This window comes from Halichoerus grypus, chromosome 1, assembly GCF_964656455.1.
Source record: "Halichoerus grypus chromosome 1, mHalGry1.hap1.1, whole genome shotgun sequence".
In the NCBI taxonomy this organism is placed as follows: domain Eukaryota; kingdom Metazoa; phylum Chordata; class Mammalia; order Carnivora; family Phocidae; genus Halichoerus; species Halichoerus grypus.
Genome location: NC_135712.1, coordinates 172,407,344 through 172,434,734, shown reverse-complemented (window position 1 = coordinate 172,434,734; position 27,391 = coordinate 172,407,344). Strand labels below are relative to the sequence as shown.

Below are 27,391 nucleotides of genomic sequence, written 5' to 3'. Positions count from 1 at the left end.
ACTTCTAGAACTTATACAGGAATTCAGTCAAGTGGCAGGATATAAAATCAATGCAGAGAAATCAGTGGCACTTCTATACACCAACAATAAGACAGAAGAAAGAGAAATTAAGGAGTCAATCCCATTTACAATTGCACCCAAAACCATAAGATACCTAGGAATAAATCTAAACAAAGAGGCAAAGAATCTGTACTCAGAAAACTATAGAATACTCATGAAAGAAATTGAGGAAGACACAAAGAAATGGAAAAACGTTCCATGCTCATGGATTGGAAGAACAAATATTGTGAAGATGTCAATGCTACCTAGAGCAATCTACACATTCAGTGCAATCCCTATCAAGATACCATCCACTTTTTTCGAAGAAATGGAACAAATAATCCTAAAATTTGTATGGAACCAGAAAAGACCACGAAGAGCCAGAAGAATGTTGAAAAAGAAAAGCAAAGCTGGTGGCATCACAATTCTGGACTTCAAGCTCTAATACAAAGCTGTAATCATTAAGACAGTATGGTACTGGCACAAAAACAGACACATAGATCAATGGAACAGAATAGAGAGCCCAGAAATGGACCGTCAACTCTGTGGTCAACTAATCTTCGACAAAGCAGGAAAGAATGTCCAATGGAAAAAAGACAGTCTCTTCAACAAATGATTCTGGGAAAATTGGACAGCTGCATGTGGATGAAACTGGACCATTTCCTTATACCACACACAAAAATAGACTGAAAATGGATGAAAGACCTAAATGTGAGACAGGAATCCATCAAAATCCTAAAGGAGAACACAGGCAGCAACCTCTTCGACCTCAGCCACAGCTACTTCTTCCTAGAAACATTGCCAAAGGCAAGGCAAGCAAGAGCAAAAATGAACTATTGGGACTTCATCAAGCTAAAAAGCTTTTGCATAGCAAAAGAAACAGTCAACAAAACCAAAAGACAACTGACAGAATGGGAGAAGATATTTGCAAATGACATATCAGATAAAGGGCTAGTATCCAAAATCTATAAAGAATTTACAAAACTCATACCCAAAGAACAAAGAATCCAATCAAGAAATGGGCAGAAGACATGAACAGACATTTTTCCAAAGAAGACATCCAAATGGCCAACAGACACATGAAAAAGTGCTCAACATCGCTTGGCATCAGGGAACTACAAATCAAAACCTCAATGAGATACCACCTCACACCAGTCAGAATGGCTAAAATTAACAAGTCAGGAAATGACTGATTTTGGTGAGGATGCAGAGAAAGGGGAACCCTCCTACACTGTTGTTGGGAATGCAAGCTGTTGCAGCCACTCTGGAAAACAGTACAGTATGGATGTTCCTCAAAAAGTTGAAAATAGAGCTACCCCATGACCCAGCAATTGCACTACTGGGCACTTACCCCAAAGATACAAATGTAGTGATCCGAAGGGGTATGTGCACCCCAATGTTTATAGCAGCAATGTCCACAATAGCCAAACTATGGAAAGAGCTAGATGTCCATTGACAGATGAGTGGATCAAGAAGATTTTATATATATATATATATATATATATATATATATATATATATATATATATATATATATATATAATGGAATATTATACAGCTATCAAAAAAATCTTGCCATTTGCAACAACATGGATTGAACTAGAGGGTATTATGCTAAGGGAAATAAGTCAATCAGAGCAAGACATGTATCATATGATCTCAATGATATGAGGAATTCTTAATCTCAGGAAACAAACTGAGGGTTGCTGGAGTGGTCGGGGGAGGGATGGATGGGGTGGCTGGGTGATGGACATTGGGGAGGGTATGTGCTATGGTGAGTGCTGTGAATTGTGTAAGACTGATGAATCACAGACCTGTACCTCTGAAACCAATAATACATTTTATGTTAAAAAAAAAATAGTAGGAAGGGAAAAATGAAGCAGGGGGAGTCAGAGGGGGAGAGAAACGATGAGAGACTATGGACTCTAAGAAACAAATTGAGGGTTTTAGAGGGGAAGGGGTTAGGGGGATGGGTTAGCCCAGTGAGGTATTAAGGAGGGCACGTATATACAACAATGAATCATGGAACACTACACCAATACATTATATGTTAAAAAAAAAAAAAAAAAAAAAGATAGTAAAAAGGGAAAAATGAAGGGGTGGAATCGGAGCAGGAGACGAACCATGAGAGACTATGGACTCTGAGAAACAAATTGAGGTTTCTAGAGGGGAGAGGGGTGGGGGGATGAGTTAGCCTGGTGATGGGTATTAAAGAGGGCATGTACTGAATGGAGCGCTGGGTGTTATATGCAAACAATGAATCATGGAACACTACATCAAAAACTAATGATGTATGGTGATTAACATAACATAATAAAATAAAATAAAAAAAACTAATGATGTAATGTTTGGTGACTAACATAATTAAAAAAAAAAAAGAAAGAAAGAAAGAAAGAAAAAGCAAAGACATGGATTCTCCTCTAGAGTCTCCAGAAAGTAAGATAGCCTTGTCCACATCTTGATTTTAGCCCTGTGAGATCTATGTCAGTCTTCTGACTTTAAGTCTGTGTTGTTTTAAGCCATCACATTTGTAGTACTTGTTATAGCAGTAATGGGAAGCCCATACAACCAAATGAAAGCTGTTATCTTTTTTTATTATTATTATGTTCAATTAGCCAGCATATGGTATATCATTAATTTTTGATGTAGTGTTCCACAATTCATTAGTTGCGTATAACATCCAGTGCTCAACACCACACGTACCCTCCTTAATACCCATCACCGCGTCCTCCCATCCCCCCTCCCTTCTGTAACCCTCAGTTTGGTTCCCAGAGTCCAGAGTCTCTCATGGTTTGTCTCGCTCTCTGATTTCTTCCCATTCAGTTTTTCCTACCTTCCCCTGTGGTCCTCTGTGCTATTCTTTATGTTTCACATATTAGTGAAACCATATGATAATTGAATTTCTCTGCTTTACTTGTTTCACTTAGCATAATCCCCTCCAGTTCCATCCATGTTGATGCAAATGGTGGGTACTCATCCTTTCTGATGGCCGAGTAATATTCCATTGTATATATGGACCACATCTTCTTTATCCATTCATCTGTTGAAGGACATCTAGCTCCTTCCACAGTTTGGCTATTGTGGACAATGCTGCTATGAACATTGGGGTGCACATGTTCCTTCTTTTCACTATGTTTGTATCTTTGGGGTAATTACCTAGTAGTGTAATTGCTGGGTCATAGGGTAGCTCTATTTTTAACTTCTTGAGGAACCTCCATACTGTTTTCCAGAGTGGCTGTACCAGCTTGCATTCCCACCAACAGTGTAAGAGTGTTCCCCTTTCTCCACATCCTTGCCAACACTTGTTGTTTCTGTCTTCAAAATATAGCAATAGAGGGAACATACCTTAATATCATAAAAGCCATCTATGAAAAGCCCACAGCGACTAATATTCTCAACGGGGAAAAACTGAGAGCTTTTCCCTTAAGGTCAGGAACACGACAGGGATGCCCACTCTCACCACTTTTGTTCAACATAGTACTAGAAGTCCTAGCCTCAGCAATCAGACAACAGAAAGAAATAAAAGGCATTCAAATTGGCAAAGAAGAAATCAAACCCTCTCTCTTCGCAGATGACATACTTTATGTGGAAAACCCAAAAGACTCCACCCCCTAATTACTAGAACTCATACAGCAATTCAGCAACATGGCAGGATATAAAGTCAATGCACAGAAATCTGTTGCATTTCTATACACTAACAATGTGACTGAAGAAAGAGAAATTAAGGAATCAATTCCATTTATAATAGCACCAAAAATCATAAGATACCTAGGAATAAAACTTACTAAAGAGGTAAAGGATCTATTCTCTAGAAACTACAGAACACTTATGTAAGAAATGGAGGAAGACACAAAGAGATGGAAAAACATTCCATGCTCATGGATTGGAAAAATAAACAATGTGAAAATGTCTATGCTGCCCAGAGCAATCTACACCTTCAATGCAATCCCTATCAAAATACCATTGACATTTTTCACCGAACTGGAACAAACAATCCTAAATTTTGTATGGAACCAGAAAAGACCCTGAATCTCTAGGGAATTGTTGAAAAAGAAAACCAAAGCTGGGGGCATCACAATGCCTGACTTCAAGCTGTATTACAAAGCTGTGATCATCAAGACAGCATGGTTTTGGCACAAAAACAGACACATAGATCAATGGAACAGAATAGAGAGCCCAGAAATGGACCCTTAACTCTATGACCAACTAATTTTCAACAAACCAGGAAAGAATATCCAATGGAAAAAAGACAGTCTCTTCAATAAATGGTGCTGGGAAATTGGACAGCCACATGCAGAAGAATGAAACTGGACCATTCTCTTACACCATACATGAAAATAAACTCAAAATGGATGAAAGACCTCAATGTGAGACAGGAATCCATCAAAATCCTAGAGAACATAGGCAGTAAACTCTTCAACATTGGCCACAGCGACCTCTTTCAAGACACATCTCTAAAGGCAAGGGAAACAAAAGCAAAAATGAACTTTTAGGACTTAAGATAAAAAGCTTTTGCACAGCAAAGGAAGCAGTCAACAAAACTAAGAGACAACCCACAGAATGGGAGAAGATATTTACAAATGACATTACAGATAAAGGGCTGGTATCCAAGATCTATAAAGAACCTCTCAAACTCAACACCCAAAAAACAAATAATCCAGTCAGTAAATGGGCAGAAGACATGAACAGACGCTCCTCCAAAGAAGACATATAAATGGCCAACAGACATATGAAAAAATGTTCAACATCACTAGCCCTCAAGGAAATACAAATCAAAACCACAATGAGATACCACATTACACAAGTTATAATGGCAAAAATTAACAAGACTGAAAGCTGTTATCTTCAATTATTTTTTAACCAGCCTAGATCTTGCTTCTGAACTTCAAATTGTTCATTTGATACCTCTACATAAATATTTAAGGCATAAAAGTTAAGTTCAAGACTTGCCCCCAGAACTTGATCCTTCCATTCCAGTCTTTTCCCTCTCATTCTGGTGTTTTACTCCCAGGCCAAAAGACATGCACTCATCTCTGATTCTTTCATACCCACTTCACCCCTCAGCAAATTTTATCAGCTCTACCTTCAAAATATGACTCAAATCGGACCACTCTTTCCTTTCTCAGCACGATTGTGCTTATACCACTTTTCAAGCCACCATAATTTCTCAACTTATTGCAATGTCCTCCAAATTGGTTGCCCCTTTTCCTCCCTTTCCCCTTATAGACTAATCTATAAAACTTTTCTCCTTTTAAAATATCAGACATGCCACTTTTCTGTTCATGGCTTCCTAACTCATGCACAGTGAAATGTAAGTGCCTTACTGTAACCTACCAGGTCCCGCATTATCTGTGCCTTTGCATTTGCTTGTCCCTGTACCTGGAACTCCTTTCTCCAAGGATCTCTATTGCTTGATTTTGCCTTCTTTTAGGTTTTTACTCAAATGTTACCTTATTAAACATGCCTTCTCTCAGCACCTTATATAAAATATTACCTCCCAACCCCCCATTTCCCACTTACATTTTTATAGTGCTTATTATCACCTGACATCTAACTTTCTGATGAGTTTTTAGTTCTGTCTCCACCATTAAAATATAAGATCCCTAGAACAGGGGCTTGATCTGGTTAGTTTTTTGTTATGGCCTCAGCACTTAGAACAAAGTCTGGCATGTACCTGACTGTTCAATACAGACCATTTTGTTAATTCAGTTAACAAATTAACAAAATGGTCATGTATATTAATGATTAGAAACAAGTTCACTTCACTAGAGAAGAGACATAATATAGGGAGCCTTGGAGTCAGATTGCTTTAGAATTGGATTCAGGTTCCTGCACTTACTAATTCTGAGGCCTGGGGTAAGTGAATTAACCTCCCTGAGCTTTCATTCCCTCATCTATAAAACGCAAATTATTTCAAGCATTGAATGATGGGAGACAAGTCAGGAGTTTAGAGAAGGGATTCAGACTGGAGACTGAAATTTGGAAAGTCATATGCATACCGATGGTGTAAAAATCCAGGAACATGGATAAGGTTACCCACTGAAGGGGGTAAATCGACAAGAGATCAAAATGCAGCCCGAGGACCCTCCAAATATTGAGATATTCGGGGAAGAAAAGGGTAAACAGCAGAAGAGAACATGGAGGAAGAGTCAGAAAGGAAGGAAAAGAGCTAGAAAGAGTTGTCACCCAAAAGACAAAAGGAGTGATTCACTGTACCAATGCTACTGATGGCTTACGATGAGGCATATATTAAGTACTCGATAAAAGTTAGATACAGTATGTACCTGTATTAGTTTACTATAGATATCGTAACAAAATACCACAGAGTGGGGGGCTTAAACAACAGAAATGTATTTTCTCATCATTTTGAAGGACCTAAGTCCAAAATGAGTGTTGAAAGGTATGGTTTATTCTGAGGCTTCTCTCTTTGGTTTGCAGATGGCCACTTCATTACTATTACCTCATACGGCCTTTTCTCTTTGTCTGCACCCCTGTCTAAAGGCTGTGTCTCCAAATGCAGTCACACTGAGGGCTGGAGCTTCAAAATATAAATTTTCGGGAATACACAGCAGCCTATAACAGTGCCTATTTCCTATAAGGGCGCATGTGTGGGCTGATTTGCTTGTGTGTGCATGAGTGTATGAAATGGAAGCATTAATAAAGAAATACAAATAATGGTTATTTCTGGGCATGGAGTTTAAGTGGTCTTATTTCCTAATTTAACTTTTCTGGAATTTCTAAATTTTCTGCAATAAATATGCATGGCTTTTGTCATTAGAAAAATTTTTTAAAAATGTTACAAGAATTAGCACACGATTGTGATTTTAGAGCAGGAAGAATGATGGTATTGGGCAGAGAGAGATTCAAAGGCAATGTGAATGTAGATGCTGGCTGACCACCAGGGGAGGGCTATGCGTAATTACAAGAAAACATCAAAATTCCTCTTGATCTCTTCGAGTGCCTGAAAATACTATCTACATATTTAAAGAGAATATAAATAAATGTGGAATATTATCGTTGTAATACATCTGTATCACTCTGTTTTGGATACAAAGACTTCACTATTCATTTGCTCCCAAAGTGTATTTCTGAAATACTATGTCTGGGAATGTTAATAGGTATTGAAGGTACAACGGTTTCAGTGCTCATGAAGGTTGATAAACTCTAGGCTTCCCTTTTTTCTTTTTACTTCAAAACTTTTCAGAATTTTATTATGCATACATAATAGGGTAAAATATATAATATTTTAAAGATTTTTTTTTTTTAATTTATCTGAGAGAGAGAATGAGAGACAGAGAGCATGAGAGGGGGAGGATCAGAGGGAGAAGCAGACTCCCCGCTGAGCAGGGAGCCCGATGCGGGACTCGATCCCGGGACTCCAGGATCATGACCTGAGCCGAAGGCAGTTGCTTAACCAACTGAGACACCCAGGCGCCCAAAATATATAATATTTTAAAACATATTTGACCATGGAAACACCATTCTTTTTAGTATTTTGTTTAAGTATTTTTTTGGGGGGTTGGGGGACACACATTGACAAGTGCTGCTGTATACAAAGGACTGAAAAACGTCCTGATTTAAAAATATGTTACAAAGATATAGTGTGGTACCGGCATTGGCATAAAGACAAGCATATATGCCAATGGAACAAAATGACACTACATATGAGACTAATGATGTTCTATATGTTGGCTAATTGAATTTAAATTAAAAAAAAAAAATGGAGAGCCCAGAAAGGAACCGATGCATATTGTACCAGAACACCACAAATACACAATGGGGAAAGGAGAGTCACTTCAACAAAAGGGGCTGGGAAAGCTGGGCATCCAAATGCAAAATGATGAAATTGGACCTCTATCTTACACCATAACAAAAATCGGTTAAAGACAAATGTAAGAATTGAAACTGTAAAACTCCTAGGAGAAAAATAGGGGAAAACTTTAAGACCTTGGTCTTGGCAATGGCTTCTGAATATAACACCAAAAGCACAGGAAACAAAAGCAAAAATACACAATGTACACACAGTGATGCAGTTCAAACTAAAAAGCTGAGGCACAGCAAAGAAAAACAATCAACAGAGTGAACTTGATTCTTTTAAAACAGTGATTTCCTACCCTGGCTGAACATGAGAATCACTGTTTTACAAACTGGACCCTCTCTTGCAATCTCACAGGGATGAGTCTGGGCATCTCTAGTGAAAACAAACCCAGGAATCTCTCTGCAGGTCATTGTGACGCACGTCCATGTTGGTGACTAATAGCTTAGACCTTTGAGCAGTATTACAATGGGAATATCCCTGGAATAAACAGGACAGGTCCCATTTCAAGACTGCTAGGAGTAATTGCAACCTCAGTGTGCAAGAAAGACCCAGAAAGCAGGTTTTGGTCCAAGGAGGGAAGGAAGTAAGTTGAAGGCATTCAGAGTCTAAATGACTAGAGAAAGGAAGGTGGCTGGGATTCAGACTGGGAAAATTATGGGCTTTGTTCTGAGAGCAACCAAGTCTGAATCCTGTCTCTGCCGCTGCTGGATAACCATGGTCACATTACTTAAGCTCTTTGAGTCTCACTTTCCTCCTTCCTTATTTGTGGGATGGAGAGATAGGAAAGGGTAGCCACTTCCTAAGAATTCTAGGGAAACTGAATAAATGAAATTATGAGTGGCAAGTACATGATTTTGCCTTAACTATGTTCCTGAAAATTTGGAAGAAATGTTAACAGTGTCTTCATGACAAGAATAAAATACAACTCAAGCATACACACAACTAGTTATCTCACCAAGAGACAGCAGCTGGGCTTGCCAGTTTCATAATGACACAACCATGAAATATTAAAATTGTCTATGATTGGAAATTGCTAGGAGGGACACAAAGAGAAAGCATCCTGTTCTCAAGCTGAGAGTGAATAAAAATGGAATTTGAGGCAGCTATGTTAGCTCCAGTACTATTAAATAGCAAGTAATCCCTGCTTTTTAAGTACAAAAAATTATACTGTGGCAGTACGTGTCCCTGCAGGAGATGAAGAAATAGTGACAAAGCAGGGGCTTTCAACCACACAACCAAGATGACATGGATGTTTTGAAGGAAGATACCTCATCTCTGGTTTTTCAAGGATGTCAGAGTCTTTGGTTATTAATGTTCACTATTCCCTGGGAGTTAAATTCTTGTTGATGAAGCATCCATTAATTTTATTTTTTTATTTTTTATTTTTATTTTTTGGCTAGGAGGGATTTGGCACAAAAGCCAGTTTCTCGGTGGATATATTGGCATTGCTTTTGCTCCCAAATGGGGAGGAAGGAACAGTCTCAGTGCCATTTATGCAAAAGTAGAGCATGTTCCTTTCTCTCCATTTCTTTCTGGGTAGAGTTGAGTGTGGCGGAGCTGGCTTGTAAAGTCAGAAGAATGGGCCACCAGAGATGGCAGTGTGGAGACTATTAAATAGACAGAGCTCATTTCCCTGGTTTTGATGCAGCCACTTCATCTGTAAATTACAGCACTCAGCTGTTTTCCCACTTAATCATTATTCTGTCATTTGTTTAGCTGCCAATGCTCTCCCCCTCCTTAACCATGCACTGTCATACACTCCAGAAGCAGCCATTTCAGGAGTGAGCCAGTTCAGGGAGAATAAATATACAGATAAATAAATGGGATAAAAGTCGATTAACTTTTGTTTAACATCTTCTACATTATCTTTCCATCACTAGCTACTAATCTGACCCTTTAAATAAATCCTGCCCTTCTGCCAGTTAAGATTTGAATGTGACTTGAATCTTTACTGGTAAACTTTTCGGGACTGGCCAAATACCCATTGTAATTATAATCTTTGGTTTGTTCACTGGTGGGAACTACTTTAACCTCAGTCCTCATCCTTTCATATTCATGATTCTGGAAGCTTTAGTGAGTTGTGGGAAAGAGTCAGTTTACATAATTAAGATGCTTTCCAGTTGTACATTTTGCCATTTGGAAGCTTTTCAATACTTATCCTGAAAGAGTAAGTAAATAACCTACTGAGATGATGACTCCAGACTGAATGTGACTGAGCCACCCAAGCTTCAGGGATGGGGCTGTTCCCCTGTGTCTCAAGTCTGAGATATGGCAGTTTCCATGTCTAAGTGGCTGTAGCAGACATCTGTAATCTTTGTCAGTGTCTTTTCCCCATCCGATAAAACAACATTGTTTTCTTTGGGGAAACAACCTTCTTCCACTATTAGTTCATTTGGCTTGTGCAGTGCTGGTACCAACCCATGCAATGGGTTGGGTGCAAAACCTAAGCTTAGCCAGTGAGAACATTCCACCTCCAGTCCAGTTAGTCATTGAGGGGTGGGCATGTGAGCCAAGGCAGGCCAATAATATTCAGTTCTGGGACTTGTCCCTGGAACCACTGGAGTAAAACACTGTTTCCACTGTTTCAACTTAGCTGATAAAATACAAACTTCAAATTGCTGGTGGCTAGCTTGTGTGTTGGAAAATAAAGACAACAGAGAAGAAAAAAAAAGCCAAAATATGGAGAGATGGGGGGAGGGGGGAGGAATGAGAATGAGAGCCAGATGAATGAGACACCATTTGAGCTCCTGTATACAGCCTTGCCTGAAGATACAATGACCCATGATTTTTCAAATACATCAATCAATAAATCCTCATTTTTGCGTAAACCAGTTTGAGTTGGATTTTCAGTTGCTTTCACTAACAGTTTCCTGATTCCAAAGCCCCAGATGAGGATAAAGAACATGTTAAAATTATTCTTTGCTTTCTCTCCCTCTCTTTTATATGTCACTTTAGATAAATCACTTAATCTCTTTGTCTTAGCTTTTGTTTTTTATCAACAGGACATAATGGATGCAAAATATTAGCACCATTTTTAGCACATATTGTGTTCAGTAAGTGATAGCTTACTACTGTGCCATTTATAAACAAGTAACAGAAGTCCTAATAGTAATAGACACCTTCTCCTCCCCCTACTACTGTCAACTCCGACAGAGCATCCTATTTTGACAATGTGACTTTGAGACTATCAGTTGCCTCAAAAAAGCCCAAGGATATGATTATTTTTCCCAATTGCATGAGGAAATAGACACCCTAATTTGCTGGAAACCACACAGAACAGTTCACATGAACACAAACACACACACACACACAGATATACACACATACACACACACACAGAGGCATCTTCTTTCCTAACTGCAGCAGGGGAAATCATCGTGGAGGCTAGAATCTAACTGTATATTTCTAAAAGCATTACAAAAACATAACATAATAAACTTTCAAAATCCTACTTCTTAAAGATCATTCTTTTGGGGATCAAATTTACATGCATGAAAATTGAAGTGATAAAGCACCACAAGAATACCTTATTTCACATCCTGAGTGGAAAGACTATTTGGGATGCATATCTCAAATAGAGTATTACCTGTGGGCTACAACCTAGGATTCAGCTATCAATAAATATGCCAATTCAATAAGAAAAACATAAAATGCTAGGAATAATGCTTGAGACATAAAATATGCTTAACAAATGTCATTTCTTCCCTTCCTATCCATCCATCCATCATCCATCCATCCCACATTCAGAGCCTAAATGTGTCAATACAAATAAAATCATTCAATTTTTTTAACCTTCCAATTGCTAAACAATAAGTTGATTAAATATTTCCACTTTACTAGTTGTATAAAAAAGAATTAGGTTTACGTTGTGCTTAATAGGATCCTATGTTAATATATATTAGTATTAGTTGTGCAATTTGGCATATATCATAAGGAATGCTAAGTTATACTGCCATATGACAACCACGACACTTTATGATAGATGAAAGAACAACCAAACAATAGTCACTGTTGAATTAGCAGGCCTGTATTCCTGCAAGATGACATCCTTATATTCTAGTCTTGATAGTTAATTGAATGAGAACCCAAATCCACCCCTCTGGTATTTTACGTGCAATGGAGACCTCTTCTATTTGGAATGCTTTCATAATTTCAAAATCAGTTTATGCATGGTTCAGGAAGTAGAAACTAAAGACGTGAAAAGATCTGTGATCAGAATCTGTTTCTACTAATGTGAAAAAAAAAAGACATCCTCTGTTTGAAGCAGAATTGATGGCTCTCTTGATGTACAAAAGTAGCTTCAAATATATCAAACACAATACTTGATTTTTCCCTTGAAAGAATAGGAAAGAATACTTCTATTGCAACAGTTCTGTAGCAACAAAGTTTTCTACCTTTTCTTCTTCTTTCTTCCTTACCTTTTAAAACAGACTTTCTGAAAGTATGCTCACAGCGCAAGAAGAAAAATGACTAAGTGCTTTCAAGAAGGAACGTTGTGTCTCTATTCAGACACAATCTAAGGTGAAATCGAGGAGCTGGTGGTCTGTTCAGTCTTCCTCTCATTCCAAGGGTGTGGTAGAGGGAGTATGAGTTCTAGACACACAGAGACCTGGGTTCAAATCCTGTTTTTGCCTTTGAATGTCTACAAAGTTGGGCAAGAACATGTTACTTAAATTCTCTGAACCTCCATTACTTTACTTACAAAATGAGGAAATTAGATCTAACTCAAAGAGCTTTAAGAGAACTAAGGAAATAAGTATAAGCAAAGAACTTTACCTTCTGCCTGACAGCATCACTTGTGTCTTAGTCGATAGTTGCCTACCCAACCCTCCCACTCGCCTGACCCAGAACCCTATTTCTCATGTTACTTTTTAACATCTTTTCATGATGCCCAGGAAATAGTCTATGCACCTAAATATTTCTCTATCTTTTCCTCAGTCAAAACTTACCTGCAGTGTATTTCATTTTTAAGCTGAAAATGGGTGGTAGAAGCTTCTGAAATAAATGCAAAATAGTATTTTCAAATAAAAAGAAGACTTAGTCACCACACCCCCTAGAGTGACTTGGACAAATGAACTACCTGGGATAAAGCACGAGACTCATGCTATGCCTAAGCCTCATTTGCAAAATGGCAGAAATTTTACCTAACTCATAGGGGTGCTGTTTAACTGATATGTCATTCTGTGCAGTAAAGCACTGTATAACAAATGCCATGTCATACCAACATGGGAAATTATTGTCAGCTAGTAGTTCTTAACTTTTTAGGTAGACTAGTGTCTTTGCCTGGTAATACTGCTCAATAAAGCCCTATGCAAGTAAGGTAGGTTTGTGGTATGGTGGAAAGAACCTACTTCTTGAAGTCAGATCAACATAGATTCTTTTAATTCCATTACTTTCTATCATTGTGACTGTGGACATATTTCTTTACCTTTCCAATCTTCAATTTTTTTTCACTTGAAAAAATAGGGATTTCCCACTTATTTTGCAGATTTTTGTGAAGGGTAAATGTAATTATATATGTAAAACCATTAGCATAGTGAATGGTACAAAGATACTCAATAAAAATTGCCATTTTAATGATATGGATTTTAGGCAATGTGTAGGTTGGACAGTAGGGTGTCAGAATAATTCTACTAATATAGGTGCCTGTTGCTCTTCCTATCCACATGAAAGTTGGGATTTTGCTTGCAATTTTTGGGTTCTCATGAAAGCCAATATACAATTAACTTCCTTTGTACTATCACTGAGATCAGCTCGTAGAAGACAGGATATTTCTTCATATAATCATTTGAAAATGGGATTGTTGGGTAATATCATCAAAAAGACATGACTGCCAGGGCACCTGGGTGGCTCTGGTTCAATTGGCTAAGCATCCGACTCTTGATCTCAGCTCAGGTCTTGATTTCAGGGTTGTGAGTTCAAGCCCTGCATTGGACTCCATACTGGGTGTGGAGCCAACTTAAAAAAAAAAAAAAAAAGACATACCCACTGACTGACCCATAAGCTAGACCTAGGCACACAGAGGCTCCTCAACCCCTCCCCTGTACTTGGAATGTGGGTTCTATTTGCCTTTTCTGCTCTCAGAGACTGATCAAAGGACAAAGCCTTGAGATATGATGTTGAGACTACCTGCACAATTTATGTGACTGACCCCAGTTACAGCCTCTTTAAAACTTAGGATTTGCTGGTTGGGTGGGTGTGGGGATCCATTCATCTTGTGGCCACCCAAAAACAAGTCCTGCTTATAAGTTTCCTTTGCTTATTAAAACTGGCAGCTATCAACCTGGAGTTGCTTGCCTCCTTCGTGGGTCTCTCCCTGCTCTGTGAGTATGGGAGCTGGTTTCAGATTACATTTGGGAAGCTTCTACGAATGTTATGAACCCACAGTGTGCCACAAAGATTCCCTCCAGGTCCTGATTTTGGGAAACAGACCATAAAATGGTTACCTGCCTTGATAGCAACTAGTAAGAACAAATCAAAAATGAAAGACACCAGTCAACTTCAGGTATAAGCAGGATATTTGTAAATATGGTTCTTAGGAGCCTTCAGTGTCTCCCAAATCTAGCCAAGGTAACAAAGGCAGATCATCAGGTTGTGTTGACTGGTTTCTATGTGGTGTACAGGTAGCTGTTCTTAGTTGTTCTGAAACTTGCCTGACAGAGTTAAAATGTATAAGATAATAACAAGTTCTGCCCAAGGGTAAAAGATGATAGGATTATAATAACGAGAAATTTGTTATATGGCCTAGTGAGATAGTCCTTCAGGTCATAAAAAAACCAAAACTTTGCTTTGTTCCATGAAACCTTTTGAAAACTAACTTCCTTTACTAGGTAAGTTTATACAGCGAAGGGTATGCCATCAAGAAAGGAATATAGTATTTTGATGTTTGGGTCTTCATTGTAAATTAAAACACTAGTCTTCCAGTTCATAGACCAATCTTTGCTTCTCTGGTTAGCATATGTCAGTTCACTAGAGCTTAAAGAGTTTTGAGTTAATAGTTAAAAGGATAAGAAATGGCCTCCAAAATGATCAGTAAGAAGCAACCAAGAAAGAACATTATTCATGAACTCATTCAAGACATTTCTGATTTTTTTCAAGATTTACATTGGATATTAAGACCAGAGTGAGCTCTTATGAGAAAGTATTGTCGAGGAGACTCAAAGTACAGGTGTCAATAAATCTGGAAAAATGGGGAAGTCTCAAGCTGAGGAATATATGATAGAAATATGTGTTGAATGAGCTGCCCATTCCAAATTTTTAAGAGTTCCAGTTTATAAATACTACAAAAGCTCAAATATATTTTTGTTAATAAAGATAGTTAGGATAGTTATTTAGAATTGGCAACAATTTATTAGTATTGTGATTTTTGTTGTAGGTTCCTGGTATGTGTTTAAAGTGTAAGCAGGAGGCTCTTATGGTCATTCTCTCCCCTGTGAAAAGCAAACAATAGTACAATGACTGAGAGCATGGACTCTGGAGCCAGATGGCCTAGATTTGTACTTAGCTTGATATTTCCTAGGATTGTGGTTTTGGACAACTTATTTTACCTCTCCAAACTTCTGTTTACATTTCTGTAAAATATGGTATATTAGTTACTTAGTGTCATGTAAAAAATTATCCCTGAACTTGGTGGTTTTAAATAACAAACTTCTATTATTTTATGTGATTTTACGGAGGCAGGAATTCTGAAGCAGCTTAGTTGGGTGGTTCTGGCCCAAGGTCTCTAATGAGGCTGCAATCAAGATGTAGACTGGGGCTATAGTCAGCTGAATGTTTTACTGGGGCTGGTGGATCCAATTCCAAGATGGCTGACTCACATGACTGCTGCTGGCTGCTGCATACGTGCATACGGGAATCACTGTGGAATCTTGGAGGCTGGCTACGGTAACAGTTGATTTCATTGCCATGGTAAGAATTAAAAAAAATACTGCACACAGACTGATCAACCTAGTCCCTGATACATGACAAGGGTTCAATTGGTGGTTAAGTCTAAATAAGATCTTCATGCTTCTTCCATTATGAGAGCGTAAGTGCCTAATTATTATTAAGTATTGCCAATATTATTGTTATTACTCTCATCTATTTACCAAAGACTTTAGCACTATAGTAATTGTGACAATTAGCAGATAATGCCTCCTTATGGGAGATTAACCCACACCTCCAAACATAAGTACCCTTAGTTTAGTAGTAGAGAAAGGTACTTGGGAATTGTATACCCTAGTCATCCATGCTAAAAGAGATTACTCCCTAAATCCTGCACATACATCAAGGTGCTTCCTTAATTTAATCCAGAAAGAAATATACTTTGCTATGTCCCTGCCAATGTATTCTGAGTCTTAACGAGAGAGAAAGAGAGAAACATAGAAAGAGAAAATTCTAATTACATTCTAGTCTTCCATTATTGCTCTCAGGAGTAAAAATATTCCTATCATTTTTCTTGTTTCATAAATCAGGAAACTAGGACTCAGGGGAATGAGGTCACGTGTTCAAGTTTCCTTAACAAATTAGATGAAGGGCCAAAATTGAACCCAGGTCTTTGATACGCTGTGTTCACTGTGCTTTTTTCTTTTTTATCTGTAATATGGATCCTAATAAGAGCCTAGTTTAATGACGGTGCTCTGCCAGAGAGTGCACTTTGTCCTTTTTTCCTCACTACTTCAATAAGGAAGGAACGAGAAAACCACATGGAAGTCACTAATATCAACCTCACCCTAGTGTTATTGATAACGGTAACCCTTAGAAAGGTAAAAAGCAACTTACAATCATAGAAATAGCTTCCATCTAATAGGTAGGTTCAGAAGAAGTGGTCCCATTTTCCAGGAAAAGAATGTGATTGTTGACAATTTGTATTTTGAAAGCTTGAAAGAAGAGTTAACCAATCCCCAGGGGAAGAAAAGGAAATCAGCGAGCAAATTCAGACAATAGTGATGGGTTCTAAAGGAGCAAATGATCTATCTGAAACCTTCTCAACCCAGAGCTCTGGGGATGACTTGCAGTCTTGGACAGCTTGGATAGTAACCAGGTTGAAAGGGCTGACCATGTTGATAGCGCCCTGGGCCACCACCTTGGCGGTACCCACTTAGAACACCTAAGTCTGCCACCACATTTTAGGCCTGACCCTCAAAAGTTTTACCCAACCACTAGTGTCCCACCCCTGTCACCACTGTGGTTGATGATTTGTCCTAATGCTGCTAGTTGTGAGCTAGACATTTGTTCTCACTTCTGTCCTTTGGGCTCACTCTAAAAGGTCAGCTTCTCTTCAGTCCTCACCACCTCTTCCCATGATACATGAGAAACACAGGGGCTCAGAAGCTGATTTTGAAACCCAAGCAATGATTAAGGCTTTGAAGATTCGCCTGCTTGAAATATAATTCTCAGTGGTCAAAGAGTTCAGTTCCTCTAAAACACCTAATTGCTGTGCCTTTCCCTCCACTGGACTGTTTCCACAGGCACAGCTTTGTTCTGATTCTCTCTCTGTCTCTCTTACATAGATCCACATATTGCCATGGCCCCTTTCACATGCAGAGGAATTAGCAGCAAGTGGAGGCAGGACGCGGCCTGAGTTTAAACTTCCCTGGACTTTCTGAGAGGAGCAGGAGTGTGGTATCCATGTGTATTGGTCTTGTTGCAAGAAACAACACAAGGCTCTTCTTAAATAACTTCAACCCAAGAATTTTTGTTTTTATGTTTACACAAGCATCTGGCTGCCCATGACTTGAGCTGCGTTCTAAGTGGAAAAGAAGAGCCAAATCCCTCTCCTCTTGCTCCCAGTGGATTGCCTCACTTTGTCCTGGAAAATCCCAGGGGTGCAGGTGGACTGCTGTGGTAATTGCTGAGCTTTGATGCAATATATGGTCTTGTTTTATCTCTGCAAACACAGTCCCCAAAGCCACAATATAAACAATGTGGAATTTCTCACCCTTGTCTGTAAATGAGGTTGAACGATTCCTGAACCTGCTAACATTCTCTGCACACTAAAGTGCATCTCTGTCCTCACCAAACAATTTCTTCCTTTTTAAGTACTGAAGTGTGAAGAGGGACACCTTATTTCATTGCAAAATGAACAGCAAGTAAACAGAGAACTGTGATTAAAATTCAATTGATTGAAGGCAGGAATTAAGCCATCCCACACCATCAGTCTATAGCCTGCCCTAAAGAGGGGGAAAGGAAAAGAAGCAAAACAAAACAAAACCTCACTGCAGCTCAACTGGAAAACTGTTGGGACATTTTACTAACTGTATCTCTTATTATCCTCCCTGCCTTTGATAACACAAAGTGTATGCAATGTACTGTGACAGTCTGGGGTGGGGCTGGGGCTTAACAGTTGTCATTTTCCTGTCAGTGAGATTCTTTGTGGGTTTCTTATACATTCCTAAGCTCAAAAACCTAAAGTGACTACTTTCTTTTACCTTCTGAGCCTTATGGAGCCAAATATCAAAGATGATCCAATCAGCTTTAAACAAAACAAGACAAAACAAAAAACCTACAGTGTTCTACCTATAGTTTCCATAGCAATTCCAGATCCTGAATGGGATTGTATAACAAAAAGAAACGTAGCTTTGTTGTGATGTGCCCTAATGATTCAACAGGTATTAAAAATATCTCTTCTGAAATGGACCAGAAAATTATATTTCATAGACAGGAGGCAGTTGCTAACTGGCCTAGGCCAAGGGTTGCAGAGTCAGCAGATCTGTGTCTGAATTTAGTCCAGACCATTTATCAGCTGTAGAGCTAACCTTGGACAACTTCTTTAAACATCTCCAAGGTGCAGTTTCCTCATCTGTAGATGTCGTTGAAAAGCAGAGCACTGATAGTATTGCTGTGATGATTGTGAGACAATGTATATCAAGTCTTAGTACACTGCCTAGTGTGTAGTACATTAATACATGCAAATAAGAATTCTTGCAGGGAATAAAAACACACCCAAAACAAACACAGAAAAAGAATCCTTGCAGAAATAAATGTGTGCGAAGGTTAAGTGACATATCCAAAGTTACACAGCTGAGGAGTTGAGAGGATTAGCACTAGAAACCGAATCTCTTAATTCCTAGACTCTGATCATTTCCTATTGTTCTGTACAGATGGAGGCTGGGCATGAACTGGGTCTTTCTAGACCACTGGTTTCCCAAAACGTAACTATCTAAAAAAGATAGATAGATATAGATAGATTGATAGGTAGATAGATAGATAAATAATAATTTGGGCTTGAATTCAGAGTTACCAGATCAGAATGTAATTTTTCAAAAGACTTCCCTACTGATTCTCATGAAATCCTTCTATTGATTGGGAAGAGTGACAGAGGCCTCCCAGATGAGGAAGAACAGTATGAGCATGGTGTCAATTTAAGAACGTGTAATGGCAGTTAGAGAAACTGCAAGAACATCTGGCTTGGGGTAGAGGGCACCTGCCTAGAGTCTCTGGAAACAGTGACCAAATGGTCAAGTGGAGCCACACAAGACAGCCAAAATCTTCTAGGCATTATGATATCCAAAAGAACTGTATGGTCCTAAGAATAAAAGAAAATGCACTGTTTTACCTGGTGCCCAGTCTACTGAGTTGGATGGAAATACCAATCAAAAGAATAGCAGAGAAATGCTAAAACCAATGAAACGATCAGTTAGGGTAGGCTCCAGACTTATCTGTCAAAAAGTACCAGGTAGGATATAACCTGAATTGAGACACATGGGCTGCATGTCTATTCTCCCTTTTGACTTACAGAGTATTGGAGCAATTATCATAGTGTTTGGTGCTGTTCATCTAAGGTTACCCGCAGAGCTCACTTAGTGGCTAAGCTGAAATCAATGATCATTTTGCTACCTTGAGTAATTTCCAAAAAGCATGGTATAAGATTATAGTTTCCTTAGAAGGCAAACTTATTTCAGCTCTTGGGAGATTTTGAATTAAATACAGAAATGTTTATATGACCCAAAGTAGTAATATTTTTGAGTAAAAGAGTCTGTGCATTTGGAATTTTATATTATTTGGTATTTTACATAATTGTAATATTTAAAAGAATTTGTCCCATTTAGTTAGCCTTATAATTCCACTATAATATATGCAATTGAGCAGCTGATACAGAGTTGGGATTTCAAGTTGAAATCTTACTATATTTTTATGTGGCAGTGGAACACTTAAGCTAACTTAAAGTTCACCACAATTACACATTTAATTTGTTAGATGCATAAGGACAGTATAAGTACACAGGAAACAGATGATTGAGGAACCTCAGGGGCTCTTCCCACATTGACCTGGGATAAACCACATCAGAGTAAACCCCACTGGGCTCCTTGATTAGGAGTAGGAGGCATGGTGTTCAGCTTTTCCAGGATGTGCAAGGTTCACAACAAGGGGTCCTAGAAGTAGATGGAAGTCTGGCTGGGGCCCTTGTTGAGGATTCTCTGTAATGGAATCATGAAGACACTGCAGTAGTCATTGCAGAGTAGTTGCCCCAGCTTGTGCAAAATGAAACAAATAGCTAACCTTTATGAAAACTTACTATGAACCAGAGAGAAGGCTTTCTTTATCTGGTACTATTTCATTTAATCTTTAGTGTAACCCTGTTCAGCAGGTATGAATGCTGTCTCCATTTTGCAGATAAAATACAAAAATGAAGTCACAAATATCTGTATAGTGATTTATAATTTGCAATTTATCTCTACGAATGCTTTTTAGTCTCATGAAAATCCTCAAAATAAGGTGAGTTCTCTTCCCAGTCTACAAGATGAAACTAAGGCACAACAAATGGTGCTGGGAAAACTGGACAGCCAAATGCAAAACAAGGGACCATGTTCTTAACACCATACACAAAATAAACTCAAAAGGGATGAAAGACCAAAATGTGAGACCTGAAACCATAAAAATCTAGAAAAGAACACAGGCAGTAATTTCTGTAATACTAGCCATGGCAACATTTTTTTCTAGATATGTCTCCTGAGGCAAGAGACATAAAAGCAAAAATAAACTATTGGGACTACATCAAAATAAAAACCTTCCTTTTTTGAGAGAGAGAAAGAGAGAGGGGGAGAGAGAGAGAGAGAGAGAGAGTGTGTGTGTGTGTGTGTGCGTGCGCGCACGCGCACACGCACATGCACGCGTGCTGGGTGAAGGGCAGAGGGAGAGAAGAGAGAATCTTAAACAGGCTCCATGCCCAGCACAGAGCCTGACATGGGGCTCAGTCTCATGATCCTGAGATCATGACCTGAGCTGATACCAAGAGTCAGATGCTTAACCAACTTAGCCACCCAGGTGCCCCAATATAAAAATATTCTGCAGAGCAAAGCAAAAAATCAGCAAAACTAAAAGGCAATCTACTGAACAGAAAACATACTTGCAAATGACTTATCTGATAAAGGATTCTAAAGAAGAGATACAACACAACACCTTAAACAAATAATCCAATTAAAAATGAGCAGACGACATGAACAGACATTTCTCCAAAGAAGACATTCAGATGGTCAAGAGACACATAAAAAGATGCTCAACATCACTATCAGGGCAAAGCAAATCAAAGCTACAATGAAATATCAGCTCACACCTGTGAGAATGCCTAAAATCAAAACTACAAGAAAAAAACAAGTGTTGGCAACGATGCAGAGAAAAGAACACTCATACACCATTGGTGGGAATGCAAACTGGTGTAGCCACTGTAGAAAACAGTATGGAGTTTCCTCAAAAAATTAAAAATAAAACTACCCTATGATCCAGCAATTGCACTACTAGATATTTGCCCAAAGAACACAAAAACACTAATTCAAAGGGATATATGCACCCCAGTGTTTATAGCATCATTATTTACAATAGCCAAACAATGGAAGCAGCCCAAGTGTCCATCAATAGATGAATGGATAAAGAAAAAATATATACATATATAATGGAATATTATTCAGCCACAGAAAGAATGAAATCTTGTCATTTGCAAAGACATGGATAGAGCTAGAGGATATAATGCTAAGAGAAATAAGTTAGTCAGAGAAAGACAAATGCCATATAATTTCACTCATATGTGGAATTTAAAAAACAGAACAAATGAGCAAAGGAAAGAAAGAGAGAGAGACAAACGAAGAAACAGGCTTTTCACTACAGAGAACAAACTGATGGTTACCAGAGGGGAGGTCGGTGGGGGGATGGGTGAAATAGGTAAAGGGGGTTAAGAGCACACTTACCATGATGAGCACTGAGTAATGTGTAGAATTGTTGAATCTATATTGTACACCTGAAACTAATACAACACTGTATGTTAACTATACTGGAATTAAAATACTTAATTGAAAATTTTTAAAAAGAAAAAAATGCAGAGTCATAGGCCTCACCCAGAGCTATTGATTTTGAACTGGTTTCTGGAGAAGGGGAGTAGGAATCTATTTACTTGAAATCTCCAAGTGCTTCCTATCCATGCTAGAACTTGAGAACTAGGTGAGCTACACTGCAGCCTATGTCAGAGAATCACTGAGGAGAAGTGCAAGCCTTCTGCCCCAGTGGCCCTGGAACAAGTGTCAGCATATGGAGAAGTATCTGGAGGTGTCTATAGCAAAACATCTTAGCCCATAACCATGTAGCATTTGTATACACCTTCAGAAGGCAGACTGGCAAAGTGCAATACTTGCCTCAGAACGAAAGGAACATATTTTAAATGATATTACATTTTTATGAAAATGTAACACACACAATGGTAAAAAACAAAATTCAAAGGGCACAAAATATCTATGAGACTCTCCCACTTATTCCAACGCTCCCACTGTCTTTCCCTAGAAACAGCCAATGTTTTGTATTTCTCAGTTATTCTGTCCAGAAATCTATGCAAACATGTATACATATTATTCTTCTTCCCTGCTTTAAAAAAATAAATGATATCATATACTCTTCTGTGACATCTTTTCCCTGAAAATTGTTGCCATTGACACATATAGAGTTTCTTTGTTCTTTCTAATGGTTGTTCTACTGAATTCATCTATCTTATTTTAATTTACCTACTGCTGACCATAGAGGTTGCTCCTGAGTTTTTGCTGTTACAAGCAATGCTGCAAAAGATATGCTTATCCTTTGATATGCATGTGAATGTATCTGTGGGATAAAGGTCTGCATATAGCAATTGCCATCATGTTTGTCTCAGTCCCCTCATCTGATGATTTCCAGGGGCCATCATAACTTTGTAGACTGTAGCTCTCTTCATACAGCATCCTGTTTCAGCAACATTAGAAAATGTAAACCTTTGTTGATAAAGAAAACATCACACTAAATGCATGCCAGCTTTTGCAGTGTGTCACAAAGTACCACACAATACAGATCAGGACAAAGAGAGGTGTTTATGAAGTTAGGGAAGGTAAAGTGATTCGTGTAAAATATCCCCAGCCATGGATGATAAGCATTACATCCCTTCTTTCTCCACGTTGCAACTGATACTTGCATTTATAAAACCACCAGGGGGAAAAAGCATTAATTTTCTTCTTCCTTGTGTTGTTGAACTCCAGGTGTTTCTGAGAGTTCTACATTTCCTCTAGTTTGCTTATGGTGAACAAAGTATAACTGGGTGGTTTCTGTTTGCAGGGGCCTTTTTAAAAATAAACCTTTGTGCTTTTCTTCTAGACATGAGCTCACAGCATTCAGCAGGATATACATATTCACATGCATAGAGGCGGTCACACACACATTGCTACTAAGATTGTGTGAGAAAATTCTACTACAAGAGGGTTATGGACAAGTTTTTCTTTGCTTCTTGGAAGATGGAAGACTCCCTGACAAGGATTTTATTTTCATTGTAGTGGGCTGTCAGCATGACCATTTATCATAGCCTGAATTAATAAGGAAAGAACAGAAGAAAGATGGCTTGCTGCCAAACAGCTTGGGGAGGCTCAGGGCTGCACAGATCAATCAGCTGGACACCCGGGCTATTGTCTGCTCATCAATTCATTTTCATTGAGTTTCAGAACAGATAACACCAGGCCTTTTTCTGAGGCATGATCCTAAACTGACCGCCTATACTTGTTTTCCATTCTAACCTTTTATTCCCCTAGGACACTCATCAAGGTGGCATATTGTGTTTAGATTAAGCTCCTTCTCTGGAAATCAACTAGTGGTAGAGCACTGCTCCTTTCCACTGCCCAAATGCACAAAAGTCTTAACAATCTTTTGAAACTAATAGGCAGAAGAGATTCACATCAAGCACATCTGAGATGCAATGGGAATCCTTTGTACACTTGTGACAGCATAATAAATTAAACAATAAAATGCTTTCTAAGGTACTGGGAGACACACAGTCCACAGAGGGAAACTACAATATAGGTTTGTAGAGGGCTGGAGTAGTGGACATTCTGTTGTTTTCTTTTGCCCAGGATGCATTCCCCTTCTACCAAAAATGGTTTTCTGACTTTTTCTCAGCAAAGCATGCCCTCTGCCAGTTTCAGATCTTATGCTTCTGATTGGGCTTCACACTTATTTTTTGCTTTGGACAATTTGACTTAGGTATGGTTCTCATTTCCCAGGTCATGCTGATTGGTTCTTGAATGGACCTATGACCCAACAGAGCCAGTGAGACATAAATACAATTTCAAGGATTCTTGGGCGGGCCTTCCTTCCTTCCTTCCTTTCCTTCCTTCCTTCCTTCCTTCCTTCCCTCCCTCCCTCCCTCCTTCCCTCCTTCCTTCCTTCCTTCCTTCCTTCCTTCCTTCCTTCCTTCCCCTCGTTCTTTCTCTCTTTCTCGCACTTTTCTTTATCTCTCTTGCTTCAAGATACTAACTATATAAATGATGAGTCTCCAAAAGCCACTATGGTTGAGAACTTCTGCCAACATGGCTAAAGAATGAAATGAGAGAGAGACTGAAATCAGTCCTGGTGAGATTATTTGAGCAGTTGCATAAAGCCCCTCCTGAAGCTAATATGCCTCTTGATTAAGGGAATAAATATTGCTCATTTTCAAAAAGTCAGTTCGAATTGGGTTTATATTATAATAAAAGGAACCTTAAATACAGGCATAATTTTTTGATTATGCTATTGAATTTAGACCCATGAATTCTAAAACTGAAATGGTACCAAAAGTTTCTTTTTGGACAGAACCTAATGAATTTTTCACCTGGAAATCAGAAAACATGAAAGTATCAAATAATTGAATTCACTCCATGAAATTAGTCCTACCCTATAATATGAGAGGTGAGGAACAGAGCCTTTGACTTCTGATAATTGTTGGCAGGCAGTATGGACCAAATCTTTTGATGATGATAACTATTAAATCTACGGAAAAATAAAATAAGGGTATTGGGATTCTAATAAAGGAGGGAGGATTTATTGGGCCAAAACCTGAGAAGGTGATACTTGAGAGATGTAGTGTAAAGAATTTGTTATTCTAATGGAGGAATCTAAGAGTCTAAGCAGTGCTTCTAGAAGGTTATAGGGAGGGGCAAAAGTTCAGGCTTGCTAAGGGGGAATCATGATAAATTCCCTGAAATTTGTGTTGAGGCCCTGAATGTCTGTATTGTAGGAGGAAGAGTAAATTGGAAAAAAATGCTTTTCACATAGGCTGATCTCAGCTAAGAGATATATGGATAATCTAGAAAAATAATCACTTCTAAAACTGAATTAAAGTAATCCCAGATTAATAGAGCCCCACCACATGTGGCAGAAACAAACAAATATCTTCTATGGAGGAAGATAGTATCACCACAGACCACAAATTATTGCTATAATTCTTAGAAACAATGGGTGGCACACAAGCACAGATAACAAGACACACAAGGAAATTAAATGGCATGAAAGATCTTAACCAGGGGGGAAAACAAAAAAGAAAAAGTTATCCACAGAATCTTCAGATATTAGAGCTAGACTTTAAAACAATTATGCTTACTATTTCAAGGAGCTAAAAGATAAAATATATTGACAGATAATGAGATACTATATAAGTGACAGAGATGATCTCAAAAGGACCAAATAGAAATTCTAGAATGGAAAAACTGAACTACTGAAATTAAGAACTCAGGGGAAAGATTTAACAGATTAGACCCAGTTGAAAAGGGAATTAGTGTCTTCTGAGGAAAATAATTTCTTAATTTTAATGTAATACAATTCACCAACATTTTCTTTTTGGTTAGTGCTTTTTGGGTCCTTATTTAAAAATGGTGCCCTTCTGTGAGGTCATGCAGATAGTCATCTAAATTATCTCCTAAAATCTTTATTGTTTTACCTTCCATATTTATATTAGCAATCTACTATAACTGTTTTGTGTGTGTGTGTGTGTGTATGGTATGGGATAGAGGTTAAGAGTTTTTTTCTCCCACATTGTATCCAGGTATCCTAGCACTACTATTGAAAATACTATCTTTCCCCATTACTCTGCAGAGTAATTAGAAGATAATTCAGATCACTATCTTCATGACTTCATAGAAGAGGACTACCATGGAGTGAGAGAGGAAATTTTAAAAATATATAACTGATGGGTGCCTGGGTGGCTCAATTAAGAGTCTGACCCTTGATTTTGGCTCAGTCATGAGCTTAGGGTCATGAGACTGAGTCCCACATTGGGCTCTGTGCTCAAAGGGGAATCTGCTTGAGATTCTCTTTCTCCCTCTGCCCCCCCCAATGCTCTCTCTCAAATAAATAAATCTTTTAAAAATATATATACAACTTAAAAAGGAATAATATACAAAATAATGAGTCTCAGTCATACAACAATCTACAACCCAATTTAAAAGCTGTGCAAGATACTTGAAGAGGAAATTGACAAAAGAGGATATCTAGATGACCTTGAATATATGAAATGCTACTCAGTCTCATTAATAATAAAAAACCACAGTGAGCTACTACTACACAATTTATCAGAGTGGCTAAAATTAAAAAGAATACCAATTGGTGTGTAGCAAGAGAAATGCTTACATAGTGCTGGTACAGGTATAAAATTTGTGCTGCCACTCTGGAAACAGTTTGGTGATATCTACCAAAGTATATCATATGCATGAGCATATGCATATCTATAGACCCAGAAATTCTATTTGTAAACATATACTCACAGAAATTCATGAATGTAACAAGTGACAGAGACAAGGATATTCATGGCAGCATATTTTTGTAAGTCTTTAACAGTAAACAGTTCATTAACAGTAGAATAGACAAATATATGGTGATATAGGTCTACAATGAATATATAGCCAAAAAAAAAAAAAAAAATGAACAAACTAGTTACAGGACTAAAAGCTAGATGAATCTCATAGATATGTTCAAATGAAGCCAGACAAAAATATTATATACAATATGATTCCATTTATATAAAGTTCAAAAACAGGTAGACCTAATCTACACTGTTTAGTTGATGCAATCTTACATGGTAAAACTATTAAGATAATTACAATAAATGTCAGGAAAGTGATTACGTTGGGGAGAGCAAGAAGGGGAAAGCAAAGGGCTTCTTGAATAGTGACAATGTTCCATTTCTTTCTTTTTTTAAAGTTTCACAAATGTACTTTATTTCTTCAATCATGCTGTGTTTTAATGGGTACACAGTGCTTTTACTTGGCATCAAGTATGAGTAGGTTTTGAAACAATTCAGTTTTA

At 38.2% G+C, this 27,391-nt stretch overlaps 1 long non-coding RNA gene across 1 annotated transcript in view; it reads right to left on the bottom strand.

Moving 5' to 3' along the window:
* LOC118525052 (uncharacterized) overlaps positions 1-27,391 on the bottom strand; it is a 457,732-nt gene that overhangs the window by 93,433 nt on the left and 336,908 nt on the right. The gene's annotated exons all lie outside the window — the stretch shown is intronic.